Raw genomic sequence first — 15,430 nt, 5'->3', positions numbered from 1 at the left:
CGGTGCTTTGACATGGCGGTTCTGAACTGTTCAGCGGTGCTTTGCCATGGCGGTCTTTGCCCTGTTCAGCGGTGCTTTGACATGGCGGTTCTGGACTGTTCAGCGATGCTTTGACATGGCGGTTCTGGACTGTTCAGCGGTGCTTTGCCATGGCGGTCTTTGCCCTGTTCAGCGGTGCTTTGACATAGCGGTCTTTGCCCTGTTCAGCGGTGCTTTGACATGGCGGTTCTGGACTGTTTAGCGGTGCTTTTCCATGGCGGTCTTTGCCCTGTTCAGCAGTGCTTTGACATAAAGTTCTGGACTGTTCCGCGGTGCTTTGACATGGCGGTTCTGGACTGTTCAGCAGTGCTTTGACATGGCGGTTCTGGACTGTTCAGCAGTGCTTTGCCATGGCGGTCTTTGCCCTGTTAAGCGGTGCTTTGACATGGCGGTTCTGGACTGTTCAGCTGTGCTTTGCCATGGCGGTCTTTGCCCTGTTCAGCGGTGCTTTGACATGGCGGTTCTGGACTGTTCAGCGGTGCTTTGACATGGCGGTTCTGGACTGTTCAGCGGTGCTTTGCCATGGCGGTTCTGGACTGTTCAGCGGTGCTTTGACATGCCGGTTCTGGACTGTTCAGCGGTGCTTTGACATGGCGGTTCTGGACTGTTCAGTGGTGCTTTGACATGGCGGTTCTGATACGGACATTGGTGTGTGGCATGACGTTCCCTACACTGGGCATTAGTGTGTGACATGACGTTCTCTAAACTGGGCATTGGTGTGTGGCATGACGTTCCATCATTGCCCAGCGGGGCTGTGGCAGCCGGGGCCCTCCAGGGCACTGACTCCGGCGGTGGCGGTGGTCTCCTGACCAGTGACGATACTTGGGCCCTCCTGGGCTTTGACTCCGGCTGTGGTCTCTGGACCAGTGACAATACTTGGGCCCTCCTGGGCTGTGACTCTGGCGGTGGGGTGGTCTCCTGACCAGTGACGATACTTGGGCCCTCCTGGGCTGTGACTCCGGCGGTGGTCTCCTGACCAGTGACGATACTTGTGCTCTCCTAGGCTGTGACTCCGGCGGTGGTCTCCTGACCAGTGACGATACTTGGGCCCTTCTGGGCTGTGACTCTGGGGATGGTCTCCTGACCAGTGTCGATACTTGGGCCCTCCTGGTCAATGACTCCGGCGGTGGTCTCTGGACCAGTGACGACGGTGCTGGCGGTTTTGTCTCGACCGCCGGAAATGATGGCGCACTTCTCCGTGGTGACACTCACAACAGGCTGGGCAGACTTCCTCCGGCCCTTCCCCACCTTTGGTGGAGTCACAGCTGACTCTCCAATCCCCTTGGAACCCATGTGAGTTGTTTTCCCACCAGGAGTCTTCACACGGTCCCGTCGTCCACTCTCCAATTTTAGAGCCTTTACAGGGGGTGGGCTGCCAGTGCCTTTGTCCGTGTCATACTGCCTACCCTGGTGGCCGGTGCACTCCACAAACCTTGAACACGCACCACTGGTATTGGAGGCTTTTTGGCTGAGGCGCTACGACGGGACTGATGAATTGGAGGGGGAGGGTGGGGGCAAAAAGGTCAACTTTACAGAGGGACAGTTTCTGAAGAACACTGGGATGGGTGGTTGGAGGGGGTCTGGGAGTGGAGGAAGAGGAGGTGGTTGTCGGAGGTGTCACTTTAGGTGTTTTGGGTGCAGGTGCAGGTACTGGAGGCTGTCGTGAGGTGGATGGATGTTGGGTGAATGATTGCCGGCGTTTGTGTACTTTGGGAGGGGGCGTCACAGACACACTGGGAGAGGACACAGGGGACGTGTAAATGGCAGTGGAGGTGGTGAGTGCAGGTGAGCAGCTTGTGGTGCTGGGTGTCCTTGTGCGATTCATGGTGCCTGTAGATGTGGTGCATGCAGGTGAGAGTGTAGACGAGACTGGGAGGGAGGAGGGAGAAGAGGAGGAGGGGGACACAGTGGAGGCAGTGGCTGTTGCTGTGTCTGTACGTGGGTGAGGCTTGCGTGAGTGCCTGTGGTGTGTGTGGTGCCTATGTTTGCTTGAGCTACTTGTGTGTGTTGACTTGTGTGCATGCTGGTCTGTAGGTGTGCTTGGGATGGGCTGGGGTACAGGAGAATGGGTCTGGGTGGAGGAAGTTGGAGGGGGGAGGCTAGACACAGGGACAATGGCAGCCATCAGTGCTGAGGCCAGAGATTGCAGGGTTCGCTGAAGGACAGCCTGACCAGAATGAATGCCCTCCAGGAATGCATTACCGTGTTGCAATTCTCTTTCTACACCCTGGATGGCATTCACAATGGTAGACTGCCCAACAGAGAGTGACCTGAGGAGGTCAATGGCCTCCTCACTGAGGACAGCAGGGGTGACTGGGGCAGGGCCTGAGGTGCCTGGGGCGAAGGTGATGCCCACCCTCCTGGGTGAGCGGGCACGGGGCGAACGCTGAGGGGCTGCTGGGGGGGCGGGGCTGGTAGGGGAGGTGGCGGCTGTACCTGTAGAGGTGGGGGGCACAGATGGTGCCGCCACCACAAGGGAGCCCCCATCGGCGAACGAGTCCGTGTCGCTGCTTGGTGATCCAATGGCCAATGTGAAGCTCCCCTCGCCCTCCGTCCCACTGGTGCATTCAGAGTCCGTGGTGTGGCCCTCCATAGCCATGTGGGATGCAGCTCCCTCGTGCTCCGGTGCCACTGTACCTCCGCCTGATGATGCTGATGTACAAAAGGACAGGGAGAGCAGAAAAAGGGGGGGAGACAGAAGAAAGAGAGTTTTAGTGCATGGCATACAGCTACAGTTGGCGGACAAGACAGACACAGCAGCCCCCTGCATTACGCCGTGCTCCTGCCCTCTGCACATGCAATTTCTGGGATATGGCACACATGGATGCCACAAGGGCAACTATACCTCGACTTGCCACTCTGCTGAGGTGGGGTAGAGTGCCACATGGCCTACATTACGGAGGGGCCTTGCCTACCGAACTCGCCCTGGCCGAGGGACACCCACAGTCCACCTCCCCCACTCAGACACCTCCACTGCACGCAAAGTCCGCAGAATGAGAGTGTACTCACCCCCTTGTGTCTGCTTTGATGCCCTCAAGCGCCCATCCAACTCCGGGTAGGCCACCGCCAGGATCCGGAACATCAGCGGGGTCATGGTGCGACGGGCACCCCTCTCACGTTGGGAGGCCATCCCCAGCTGAGCCTCTGCCGCCTTCTTGCTGCAGCGGCGAATGTCCTCCCATCTCTTACGGCAGTGGGTGCCCCGTCTCTGGTGGGCCCCCAGGGTCCGGACCTCCTTGGCGATGGCACGCCAAATGTCCCTCTTCTGGTGGGCGCTGACCTACATGACATGCACAAGGGAAGAGGAACAGTCATTACCAACTGCACCGTCGTTGTGAGTGGCCCCCTCCCTACTCTGGCCATGTGGCCCATTCATTTCCATGCATTAATGTTCTATGAACTCTGCCCCCTTCCCTCTTCCAACCAGCCCTCTCCACCCAGGACTAGCCCACACAACGTGCTCCCTGTGTACTAACCTGTTGGTCTGGAGGACCATAGAGTAGCGTGTACTGGGGGAGGACCCCGTCTACCAGTTTCTCCAACTCCTGTGCAGTGAAGGAAGGGGCCCTTTCCCCAGACGCAGCAGCCATCGTCGCTTCCAGACCGAGGTCACAGCAGCACTTGCAGTGTAAGTCCTCTCCTGTTGAAGGTCATGTATCTAGTGATTGAACAGATAGAAAATGGCGGTGACGTCCACGGCGGTGACGTCCGCAGCGGTGCGCATCATCACCGCCGGCGCACCTGTTCATTGGCACCTGGGACCCATAGGGTCCAATGTTAACCAATGCAGCATTGCCCCGCGGTCTACGACCGCCTACCGCGACGGTGTACAACGCCAGCGCAGTTACCCCACAATCCCATTGTCCCAGTTTAGAGGTCAGGCAGCCGCCATTTCAGGGGCCCACATGGCTTAATTTACCTCTGCGTCACACATAGCTAGGCCTACACTCAATACACATACAGGAAGGGTTTTGTGAGTGGTGTAGTCTTCTGTGTAACTGTGGGTACATACCTGGAGGAATAATGACTGATTCTTCACTGTTGTCCTTCGTAGGCACCGTCAGCTGGGACATGTGAGAAGATTGCGGAATCCTCTGGTGTACCGACCGCTGGTGGACCTGTTGACAATGGAAGAGAGACATGTCATCGTAACCTACCGGTTTGACCGTGCCACAATCCAGGAACTATGTACCCAGTTGGAGCCAGACCTGATGTCACCAATCCGCCATCCGACTGGAATCACCCCTGACGTGCAGGTGCTATCAGTGCCCCATTTCCTTGCAAGTGGGTCTTTTCAGACAACAGTGGCCATGGCATCAGGGATGTCCCAGCCTATGTTTTCCATCGTCTTGTCCAGAGTGTTGTCTGCCCTGCTGAAACACGTAAGGAGATACATCATTTTCCCTGAGGTGGCAGATTTGGATTACAGTGAAAGGTGACTTCTATGCCCTTGGACATATCCCCAACGTCATAGGTGCCGTTGATGGGACCCATGTAGCTCTGGTCCCCCCCCACAGGAGTAAACAGGTGTACAGGAACAGGAAGAGTTATCATTCCATGAATGTCCAGATGGTCTGTTTGGCAGACCAGTACATCTCTCAGGTTAATGCTATGTTCCCTGGCTCAGTGCATGACGCCTACATCCTGCGGAATAGCAGCATCCCTGATATGATGGGTCAACTCCAGAGGCACCGTGTATGGCTATTGGGGGACTCTGGTTACCCCAACCTTTCGTGGCTATTGACCCCAGTGAGGAATCCCAGGACCAGGGCAGAGGAACGGTACAATGAGGCCCATGGGCGGACTAGGAGGGTGATCGAACGCACCTTCGGCCTCCTGAAGGCCAGGTTCAGGTGCCTTCATATGACAGGTGGATCCCTATTCTACTCACCGAAGAAGGTGTGCGAGATCATCATCGCCTGCTCCATAATTTGGCTTTGCGACGCCAGGTTCCTTTTCTGCAGAATGATGATCCAGATGACGGTGTTGTAGCAGCTGTGGAGCCTGTGGACAGTGATGAGGAGGAAGCTGAGGAAGAAGACAACGACAACAGGGAGTCAGTCATACAGCAATATTTCCAGTGACACAGGTGAGAACATTTTCATGTTTAACATTAAATTAACTTTCACACGTCTATCTCTATCCTGTTTCTCGAATTCAACCAGTATTTGGTAACTGAGTTGTACCCTTCCATTACGGTTTCACAGGTGTGGTTACCAACGTGTCATCTGCTTGCATCCTTCAAGGACTTGTGATGTGTGACATAGGTATGTTACCCTTACAATGGGAAACCCATTATGACACTGTCATTGATAATACATATTTACTAAATCACAGACTGACTCCAGATTGTTTTGTGTTTCAAGGGTGTTTATTGAAGTGCTCAGAAATGGGAGGGGTTTGTTAAATGAGGATGGGTGATGGTGGAGTGATGTCCATGGCAGAGTCCAGTCTATTAGTCTCACAGGTGCACTGCCCATCTGGGCATAGGAAGTGGAGCTGGGCCAGTTTAAGTATGGACAGGGGAACAAGGTGGTACAGTGGGAGGACAAACAGGGTGGTCTCATTACCTGGCGGGGTCTGTACTGTTCCTGGATCTCAGGGACCGCTTGGGTGGTGGTTGTCCGTCTGCAGGGGGTGGGGTGCTGGTGTGGTGGTGCTGTGGCGGGGCGTCCTGTCCACTAGCGCCGGTGGAGGTGGTGGGCAGTTCATCGTCCTGGCTAGTGTCAGGCGCCCCTTGGAGTGCCACGGTGTCCCTCATGGTGTGCTGTATGTCCTTCAGCACCCCTACGATGGTGCCCAGGGCGGAGCTGATGGTCCTGAGCTCCTCCCTGAACCCCAAATACTGTTCCTCCTGAAGGCGCAGGGTCTCCGGCAACTTGTCCAGGACCGTCGCCATCGTCTCCTGGGAGTGGTGGTATGCTCCCATGACGGAGGATAGGGCCTCGTGGAGAGTGGGTTCCCTTGGCCTGTCCGCCCCCTGTCGCACAGCAGCCCTCCCAGTTCCCCTGCGTTCCTGTGCCTCTGTCCCCTGGACCGTGTGCCCACTACCACTGCCCCCAGGTCCCTGTTGTTGTTGGGGTGGTGGGTTACCCTGGGTTCCCTGTAGTGGTGGACACACCGCTGATTGACCTGTGGTGGGTAGGGAGGTTTGGGCCCGCTGGGTGGGTGCTGTGCTGGTGTTACCAGAGGGTGGAGGGTCAGTGTTGGGCTGTGCCTGTGCAAGGGGAACCGACTGTCCCGAAGCACACAATGGTCCGGGCTGGTCATCAGGATCCAGTAGGGCAGAGCTGCTCTCGTCACTGTGGGCCTCTTCTGGGGGTGGAGTGGTGTTGTCTGGACCCTCTGGTGTGGTGACGGTCCTTCGGGTTCCTGCAGGGGCATAAGAGGAGGATTATTGCATGTGTGTGTGTAATGGTGTACAATGGGTGGGTGTTTGTGTACCCTAGTGCAAGCATTCCTGTGTGTGGGTTTCTGTGATGATGGTTGGGGGGTGTTCTGGGTATGTGCAGTGGCATGCTTTAGTGAGAGGTGCCCATGCTTAGTTGTGTCATGCAGGGCTTGGTGTTGGGATGGGTGGTTTGTGTTATGGGTACATTAGTGAGGATTTGGAGTGATAGGGGAGGGTGTGAGGGTGGGGGTGTGTGAGAGCATGCAGGTAGGGTGGGGGATATGATAGTTAAGATTTGACTTACCAGTGTCCCATCCTCCACCGACTCCTCCGAGGCCCTCAGGATGCATGATGGTCAAGACTTGCTCCTCCCATGTTGTTAGTTGTGGGGGAGGAGATGGGGGTCTGCCGCCAGTCCGCTGCACCGCGATGTTGTGCCTGGAGACCGTTGAACGCACCTTCCCCCGTAGGTCGTTCCACCTCTTCCTGATGTCCTCTCTATTTCTTGGGTGCTGTCCCACGGCATTCACCCTGTCCACTATTCTGCGCCATAACTCCTTCTTCCTGGCTATTGATGTGTGCTGTACCTGTGAGCCAAATAGCTGTGGTTCTACCCGGATGATTTCCTCTACCATGACCCTGAGCCGCTCCTCGGAGAAGCGGGGGTGTCTTTGGCGTGACATGGGGCGGTGTCTGTGATGTGTGGGGTGGTGTATGTGGTGATGAGTGTGGTGAGTGTAGTGGTGTGTGGTGTTTTGTGCGTGGATGTTGTGTGGGTGATGGTGTGGTGTGCCTCTGTGTAATGGGGTTGTCTATTCTGTGCTCTCTCTCTGGCCTTCGTTCGTGATTTTTTGGTCGTAGGGGTTTGTGGGTGATGTGGGTGTGTGTTTTATATAGTAATGGGTGTGTGGGAGTGTTGTTTGTATGTGTATCAGGTGTGTGTATTTTGAATTGTCCAATGTGGCGGTGTTTTGGAGATGTGTGTGTATTTTGAGCGCAGCAGTGTGTACCGCCAATGGAATACCGCGGTTGAAAGACCGCCGCGTGGATTCGTGGGTCGTAATAACATGGGTGTGTTTCTGTTAGCGTGGAGGTGGAGGATTTGTTTCCGCCAGTTTATCACTGACCTTTGGTGTGGCGGTGGTGTGTGGGTGTCTGAATTTCAGTGGATTCCGTATTAGCTGTGGCGGAATACCGCCGCCGCGGTGGTGTATTGGCGGTCTTCTGCACGGCGGTAAGCACCTTTTACCGCCAATGTTGTAATGACCCCCTATATCTACTAAAATATGGTGCAGTTTCTCTCTCTCCATGCTACTGCACAATTGACTGCCCTGCACCAAAAACACACCTTTGTACCATGAGCTAAAGACCTGAACCCTGTGTAAAATTTCCCCTGCCCTTTTTGATGTCCTGTGCACACATCGGGTTCATGGATGACAATAGGTCAAGTGGATCACTTCTTCCAGGAGCGCAAGTATCATTGTCTGAAAGCAGTAGCATCCATGTTATTCCAAGGGGCCCGTGCCTGAATCTAGGAGGGTCATCACCAATAGACGGACAATCATCCCTTAGAATTTGATTATTTATGAGAGCACTCATACTCTCTTAGTGAGGACCAGGTTTTCTTTAGGTCCTGACGAATCGCCAAAAGATCCTTAGTAACTAAAGAGGCGAGAAACATGTTGACTGTAACTTCTGTAGTGTAGGAAATTTACACACACGTCTTATTTTTCTTTTTCCCTTTTCTCATACCTTTTGTGCTGAGGGATCATTTTCTCACACTTACGGTAAGGAAACCAGATCATTATATCTGGTACATTCCTTCCCTGTTTTTAACCTTGACATAGGTCCCATTTTCTTCAAAGTAAAGCATACCAGTTGGTCACCTATAGTCAATTATAACTCCGAATGTCCTCCCTATACTTCACATTTTCCATGCATTTATGAACAAAAGATCTCTAGCAAAGAGACCTCTTGCAGGGTCCGTTAGGCATTGCAGCACAAGCCTGATGAGTATTGGAAAAAAAAGTATTGGAAACCTTACTGCAAGGGTTTGTCACCTTTTGTATTTTAGATGGATTGGAAATAACACAAAAAAAGCAAAATGTATAAAATTCAACCTGCATAAAAACGTTACGGTGAAACAAAAAAGGGTAACAATGCCCTTGAAAGAGTAACTGAGTTTAGCTATTTGGGTGTTAGGTTGTCAGGTTCTCACAAGTGGCATGAGCAGATTGTTAAAAGTACATCGTGATTAAAACACAAAGCAAGTGTGCTAATTATTTCCTAACCATGGTGATTCTAATCCAGTATTGCCAGCCCTTGAGATCTATAGAGTCTAGACCACTTGTGCAGCCCTATATGGATTTGATCTATTTTGGATACTGTAATATGTATAGTCTTGAGAAAGGGGAACATTTCTTCATATGATCTTTGCTAAAGCTCCCGAAGGGTGCCCCACTAGCTACTATTAGATCATATTTAGGCCTGAAAAAAATGATTGCCCATGCTTAATTGCCTCTTATTCTATTTCGGATAAGAATATGGTCAGCGGACGAGCTTAGAGCCTATATCTGATGTCATTTCACACCTGACTGTGTCAAAGATCCCACAGCTGAAATATATGAAAGGCGCATTAACTAGTTTAAGGGAGCACTGGTATAATGCCTCACTTATTGCGTGATAAAGGAAAGGCATTAGTATTGCACACTTGAGCAACTATTAACCACACACAACATGGGCCATATTTAAAGTAAATTCCTATCGATGAAATTGGAATACAGATTTGAAGAATACATGAGTTTTGTATTACCTCCCATTGAACTAACTTTATACATTATGTTTAGGTGGGGGATCCTACAGTTGACAGCTTTTAAGCTTTGACAGCTTTTAAGAGCAGGTTGTCAAAGACTGACCCTGAAAGCAAGACATGTTTATTGTGTAAACCTGCAGATTAAACTGAGGAAAATGTTCTATTTTCGTGCATCGCATAAAATAAACATAGACAGAAATGGATTAAGCTGCTGTGCTTACCAATGGAGATAAGACAATTCCATCTTGCTCGGAGAATATGTAAGTTTGACCCCCAGCATTCATGTTGCATTTGTAATGTCTAAATACCTTCAGTAAGCTTGATACATAGGGACTAGACAACTAAAATTTAGAATATTAAAAGATTAATCCTTATAATGCAGTCCACAGATTGAATTTTATGTCTTTTAAACTGAATTTTAACTTTTAATGTAATGGTTTTGTAATTATGCGATTTTATGTGGCTGTGTTGCAAGAACAGATTATTGATCTCTTGGAAGTGCACACGTCTTTGGCTTATTGTAACTTTAAACACAGCTAAAGACCTTTTTGAGGCTTTAGTTTTAAAAATTCAGACCAGTGAGAATCATTTGTAGATATTAGTATAGATTGCAGTCTTCAAGAAGAATCCAGAGGAAACAAACAAATTCAAGGAGCTCTTCAATCAAACAAAGAACACAAAGCCTTATATAAAAGAAGAACATTACACGTTCAATCAGATTTAAGAGAACACATAGAAGAAACCTAAAAGAAATAGGTGGTCATCCACATCTGGCCAACTGAGTAGCAAAGATGATTATCAACCAAAAGGAAGAGGGCGATCTGCTTTTCAAGGAATACTTATGATGGGATAACAACCACTAATTTCACCTCCAGTGGAACCACATTTCAGATGACTAACTATATACCCACAACCTGCATAAGGGTTGCCATTCTACCCTGACAAGAAGTTTTTTAGGTCGGGAATGAGGAAGAGGCAAAGGAAGAACAGTGTGCATAATGGGAAGATGCCGAGCAAGGGACCACATTAAGCATTTCAAGGTAGACACATCCAGGGACAAACAATTCATAGATCAAGTGGTAAAAGTATCGAAGATCAAATTTGCCTCAAAACAAAAGAGCATATATAAGAAAGGACTTAGGCCCTCATTTCAACCCTGGCAGTAAATCCCGCTTACCGCCGTGCCGACGGCTGGCAAGATACCATGCTAGCGACGGTAATCCGTCATGGGTATTATGGCCTACACAGAGAATACCCCCACAATACAGACACCCACACAAGTCTGCCACACCAAAAGTCAGTGATAAACTGGTGGTAGCAAAACCCACACCGTCACGTCAACAGGAATACACCCACAGTATCACGTCCCACGAATCAACGTGGCGGTCTTTCAACTGCGGTAAACTACTGGCGGTACATACTGCCGCTCTCAAAATACACACACACTTACAAAACCACACCAGATTGAACAATTCAAAATACACACACCTGACACACATACACACACCACACCCACACACCCACAACACTATGAAACACACACCCACATTACCCACAACCCTTACAATGAAAAAAAAGAGACCAAGCACAGAGAGACAAGCAAACAGCACACATCCAACAGAGGCACAGAACACCATCACTCATACACCATCCACGCACATCACAGTATATACCCCAACACATCACCCCACACATCACCTCACACATATCACTCACACCACATCCATGGCACCTCAAAGACACCCCAGGTTTTCTGAGGAGGAGCTAAGGGTCATGGTGGAGGAAATCATCTGGGTAAAACCATAGCTATTCAGATCACAGGTGCAGCAGATGTCCATTGCAAGGAAGATGGAGCTGTGGCGGAGAATCGTCAACAGGGTCAACGCTGTGGGACAGCATCCGAAAACCAGGGATGACATCAGGAAGAGGTGGAGCGAACTTTGGGGGAAGGTGTGTTCTGTGGTTTCAAGACACCAGATTGCTGTACAGAGGACTGGTGGTGGACCCCCACCTCCTCCCCCACAACTAACAACATGGGAGGAGCAAGTCTTGGCGATCATGCATCCTGAGGGCCTCGCAGGAGTAGCAGGAGAATTGGACTCTGGTAAAGCAAATCTATACTACTATATCCCCACCCTACCTGCATGCCAACACATATCCCCACCCTCACCCTCACTCCCATCACTCCATCACCTAACATACACCCCACCATCAAAATCTACACATCCCAATACCAAGCCCTGCATGCAACACCAATGCATGGACACCCATCAACCCAGCATGCCCAGTAGAGAGACTCACCCAGCCCACAGAATCAGCAATCACACAAGGCCAATGCAACAGGGAGACACCACTATTATATAAGGGAAACACACCAATCACACAAGATGGCGCACACATGTACAATAACAATACATTTGCATCCCAACAGGACCCCTACCCAACGTCACTGGAGAGGAGGTGTCAGCTACATCCAGTCCCCCCCACAGAAGAGGCCCACAGTGATGACAGCAGCTCCGCACGCCTGGATCACGATGACCAACCTGGCCCATCTGGGACCTCTCAACAGTCGGTTCCCCTGCCACAGTCCCAACCCACCACATAGCCTCCCCCCTCAGGAAACACCACCACAGCACCCACCCAGCGGGCCCATGCCACTGTCCCCAGGACACATCAATCAGCAGTGTGTCCACCACTACAGGGACCCCAGGCAACCCCCAAAAACCCAGGACGAGGAGGGACCTGGGGTCAGTGGCAGTGGGCACACGGTTCAGGGGACAGAGGCACAGGACAACAGGGAAGCTGGGAGGACTGCTGTGCGACAGGCAGAGGACAGGCCAAGGGAACAGACCCTCCATGAGGTACTCTCAAACATCATGGGAGCATACCACCATTCCCAGGAGACCATGGGCACAGTACTGGCCAAGTTGCAGGAGACCCAGTGACTGAGGAGGGACAGTACCTGGGGATCAGGGATGACCAAAAAAAATCTACACCATCCTGGTCACCATAGCAGGGGTGCTGGCTGACATGGGCAAGACCATTGGGAGGCAGAGACACAACAAAGGGCCCCTGACACTACCCAAACTGAGGAACAGACTTCCACCTCCACCGGCGCTAGTGGACAGGAGGCCCGACACAGGACCAACAGGCCACCTGCACCCCACACCTGCAGAAGAAGAACCAACTTGCAAACGGTCCCTGCGATCCAGGCAGAAGACAGAGAACATTGCCAAGACCCCCGCCAGGAAATAGGACTCTCCTGATTGTCACCCTTCTGTCCCACTCTGTTCCCCTGTCCATCTTGAACTGCCATTACTCCCCTTCCTATGCCCCATTGGACAATGCACCTGTGATACCAAGAGACTGGTCTCTACCTTGGACCGTCCTCCACCATCACCCCAGCCCCTTGCCCGTACCCCCATACTATTTTGCACAACAAAATAAACAACATTGCAATATAAACCATACTGGAGTCAGTGTAATGATTGGAAAGATGTATTCTTACAACATTCTTAAAGAATTGCAACGTCCATGTTCAAAGAATCATAGCAATGTATGACAGTTGGTGGGCAGCAGTACACATAGCATAAGCCAGAATGGGGTACACAGATCTGAAAAAAGGAAACCCAAAGGGAACAGTCAGTGGCCATACACAGAGAGTAAGAGGATGCCATGTACAATGTCCTAAAGTATACTGAAATGTGAAGAGGAGTTACAGTCTCTTACCTGTGTGTCACTGGAAGTACTGCTGGATAATGTTTGTTCTTTTGCCCACATCTTCTTTATCTACCTCCTCTTCCTCACTGTCCACAGGCTCCACCGCTGCCACAAGACTATCACCAGGTTTATCCTCCAGCAAGAAAGGCACCTGGCGTCTCACTGCCAGGTTGTGCAACATACAGCATGGCACGATGATGTGGCACACCTTCTTAAGGTGAGTAGTACACGGATCCACCTGTCAGATGGAGGCACTGGAACCTGGCCTTCAGGAGGCTGAAGGTCCGCTCAATTATCCTCCTTGTTCACCCATGTGCCTCATTGTAACGTTCCTCTGCCTTTGTCCTGGGATTCCTCACTGGGGTCAGTAGCCATGCCAGGTTGGTGTAACCAGAGTCACCTGTAAATATCGAGAGACAAAAGTGAGACACACACTAAGCCTTAGGGACAACCCCATACACAGACACCTACATATCCTGTGTGGGGACCTTGGCCTCACCTATTAGCCACACCCGGTGTCCCTGGAGTTGGGCCATCACATAAGGGATGCTGCTATTTCTCAAGCTATAGGTGTCATGCACAGAGCCAGGATATATGGCATTCACGTGGGAGATGCACTGGTCTGTCGAACACGTAATTTGCACATTCATCGAAAGGTAGCTTTTTCTATTCCTGTAGACCTGTTCATTTCTGCGGGGGGGGGGGACAAATGCCACATGTGTACCATCAAAGGCACCAATGATGTTGGGGATATGTCCCAGGGCATAGAAGTCAGCTTTCACTGTGGCCAAATCCTCCACCTGAGCGAACACAATGTAGCTGCGCATGTGTTTCAGCAGGGCAGACAACACTCTGGTCAACACGTTAGAGAACATTGGCTGAGACATTCCTGATGCCATGGCCACTGTAGTTTGAAAGGAGCCACTTGCCAGGAAATGGAGGACTGACAGGACCTGCACCAGAGGGAGTATTCCGGTGGGGTGGCGGATAGCTGACATCAGGTCTGGCTCTAATTGGGCACACAGTGCTTGGATTGTGGCACGATCAAGTCTGTATGCGATTATAATGTGTCTGTCCTCCATTGTCGACAGGTCCACCAGGGGTCTGTATACCGGAGGATGCTGCTATCTCATCATCTGCCTCACCGGTTGTAGCCTATGGAAGAGAACGGTGAGCAGAAGGTCATTTCCCACAGAGATCGCACAACTGTGTTTGCATAAATGTCACAGAAGCAGTGTGTGTGAACCTAGTCAGTATATGTGCCAATATGTGCTCTGACGCAGTTAGGTGCCATGCCATGTGCTCCCCTGAAATGGTATCTGCCTGACCTGTGAGGAGGGACAAGGGGAAATGAGGTAACTGTGCTGGCATTGTGCAGCGTTGCGGTAGGCGGTCGAAGACCACCGTGCAACTCCGCAGTGGTTATCATTGGGCCCTATGAGTTTCAGGAGCCAATGGCGATGTACGCTGGCGGTGACGGTACCCAGCGCCACTGACATCACTGCCATTTTCTACCTATTCACTCACTTTCTACCTGACCATCAACAGGAGAGGACCTACACTGCAAGTGCTGCTGAGACCTGACTCTGGAAGCGACAATGGCTAGAGTGTCTGGGGAAAGGGCCCCTGCCTTCACTGCGGAGGACTTGGAGAAACTGGTGGATGGGGTCCTCCCCCAGTACACGTTACTCTACGGTCCTCCAGACAAACAGGTGAGTACACTGTGAGCATGATGCGTGGGTCATGAATGTAGGGAGTGCTGTGTATGTAAGCCACATGTAGGGGGGGGCTGAGGCGTCCTGGCCTGAATGTTGCATGAGAGGCAGTCAGAGTATGTGCGTCAGGGCATGGGTGAGAACTGGTTGGCAATCAGTATGACAGTCCGGTAAATGAGTAAATACATTTTCCGCTGTCTTTTCACTCTAGGTCAGTGCCCACCAGAAGAAGTGTATTTGGCGTGCCATCGCCAAGGAGGTGCGGACCCTTGGGGGTCTATCACAGGCAGAGGACCCACTGCCGCAAGAGATGGGAGGACCTGCGCCGCTGGACCAAGAAGACGGCGGAGGCCCAGCTGGGGCTGGCCTCCCAACGTGGAAGGGGTGCCCGTCGCACCATGACCCCCCTGATGTTCCGCATCCTGGCAGTGGCCTATCCTCAGTTGGATGGGCACTTGAGGGCATCACAGCAGCCACAAGGGGGTGAGTACCGTTTCAAAAAGCTGACTTTGCGTGCTTTAGGAACTAGCTGGGTGGGTGATGTGGGCTGTGGGTGTCCTTAGGCCAGGGCGATCATGCCAGGGTAGGTCCCTTGTCTACAGGCTCTGAAGCACCCCTACCCCAATGGTACAAGTGGCCAACTTCTACTGGGCAGGGTCCTGTGGGTGTCAGGTATGCAGGTGCTGGTGTTAGGCATTGTACCCCATGGGCTGGTGACTACTTTAGTGACTGGTTGGGCATGGCCTAGTGCAT

This window comes from Pleurodeles waltl, chromosome 4_2, assembly GCF_031143425.1.
Source record: "Pleurodeles waltl isolate 20211129_DDA chromosome 4_2, aPleWal1.hap1.20221129, whole genome shotgun sequence".
NCBI lineage: Eukaryota > Metazoa > Chordata > Amphibia > Caudata > Salamandridae > Pleurodeles > Pleurodeles waltl.
The sequence above is the reverse complement of the archived record's forward strand: the minus strand, read 5'-3'. Positions refer to the sequence as shown.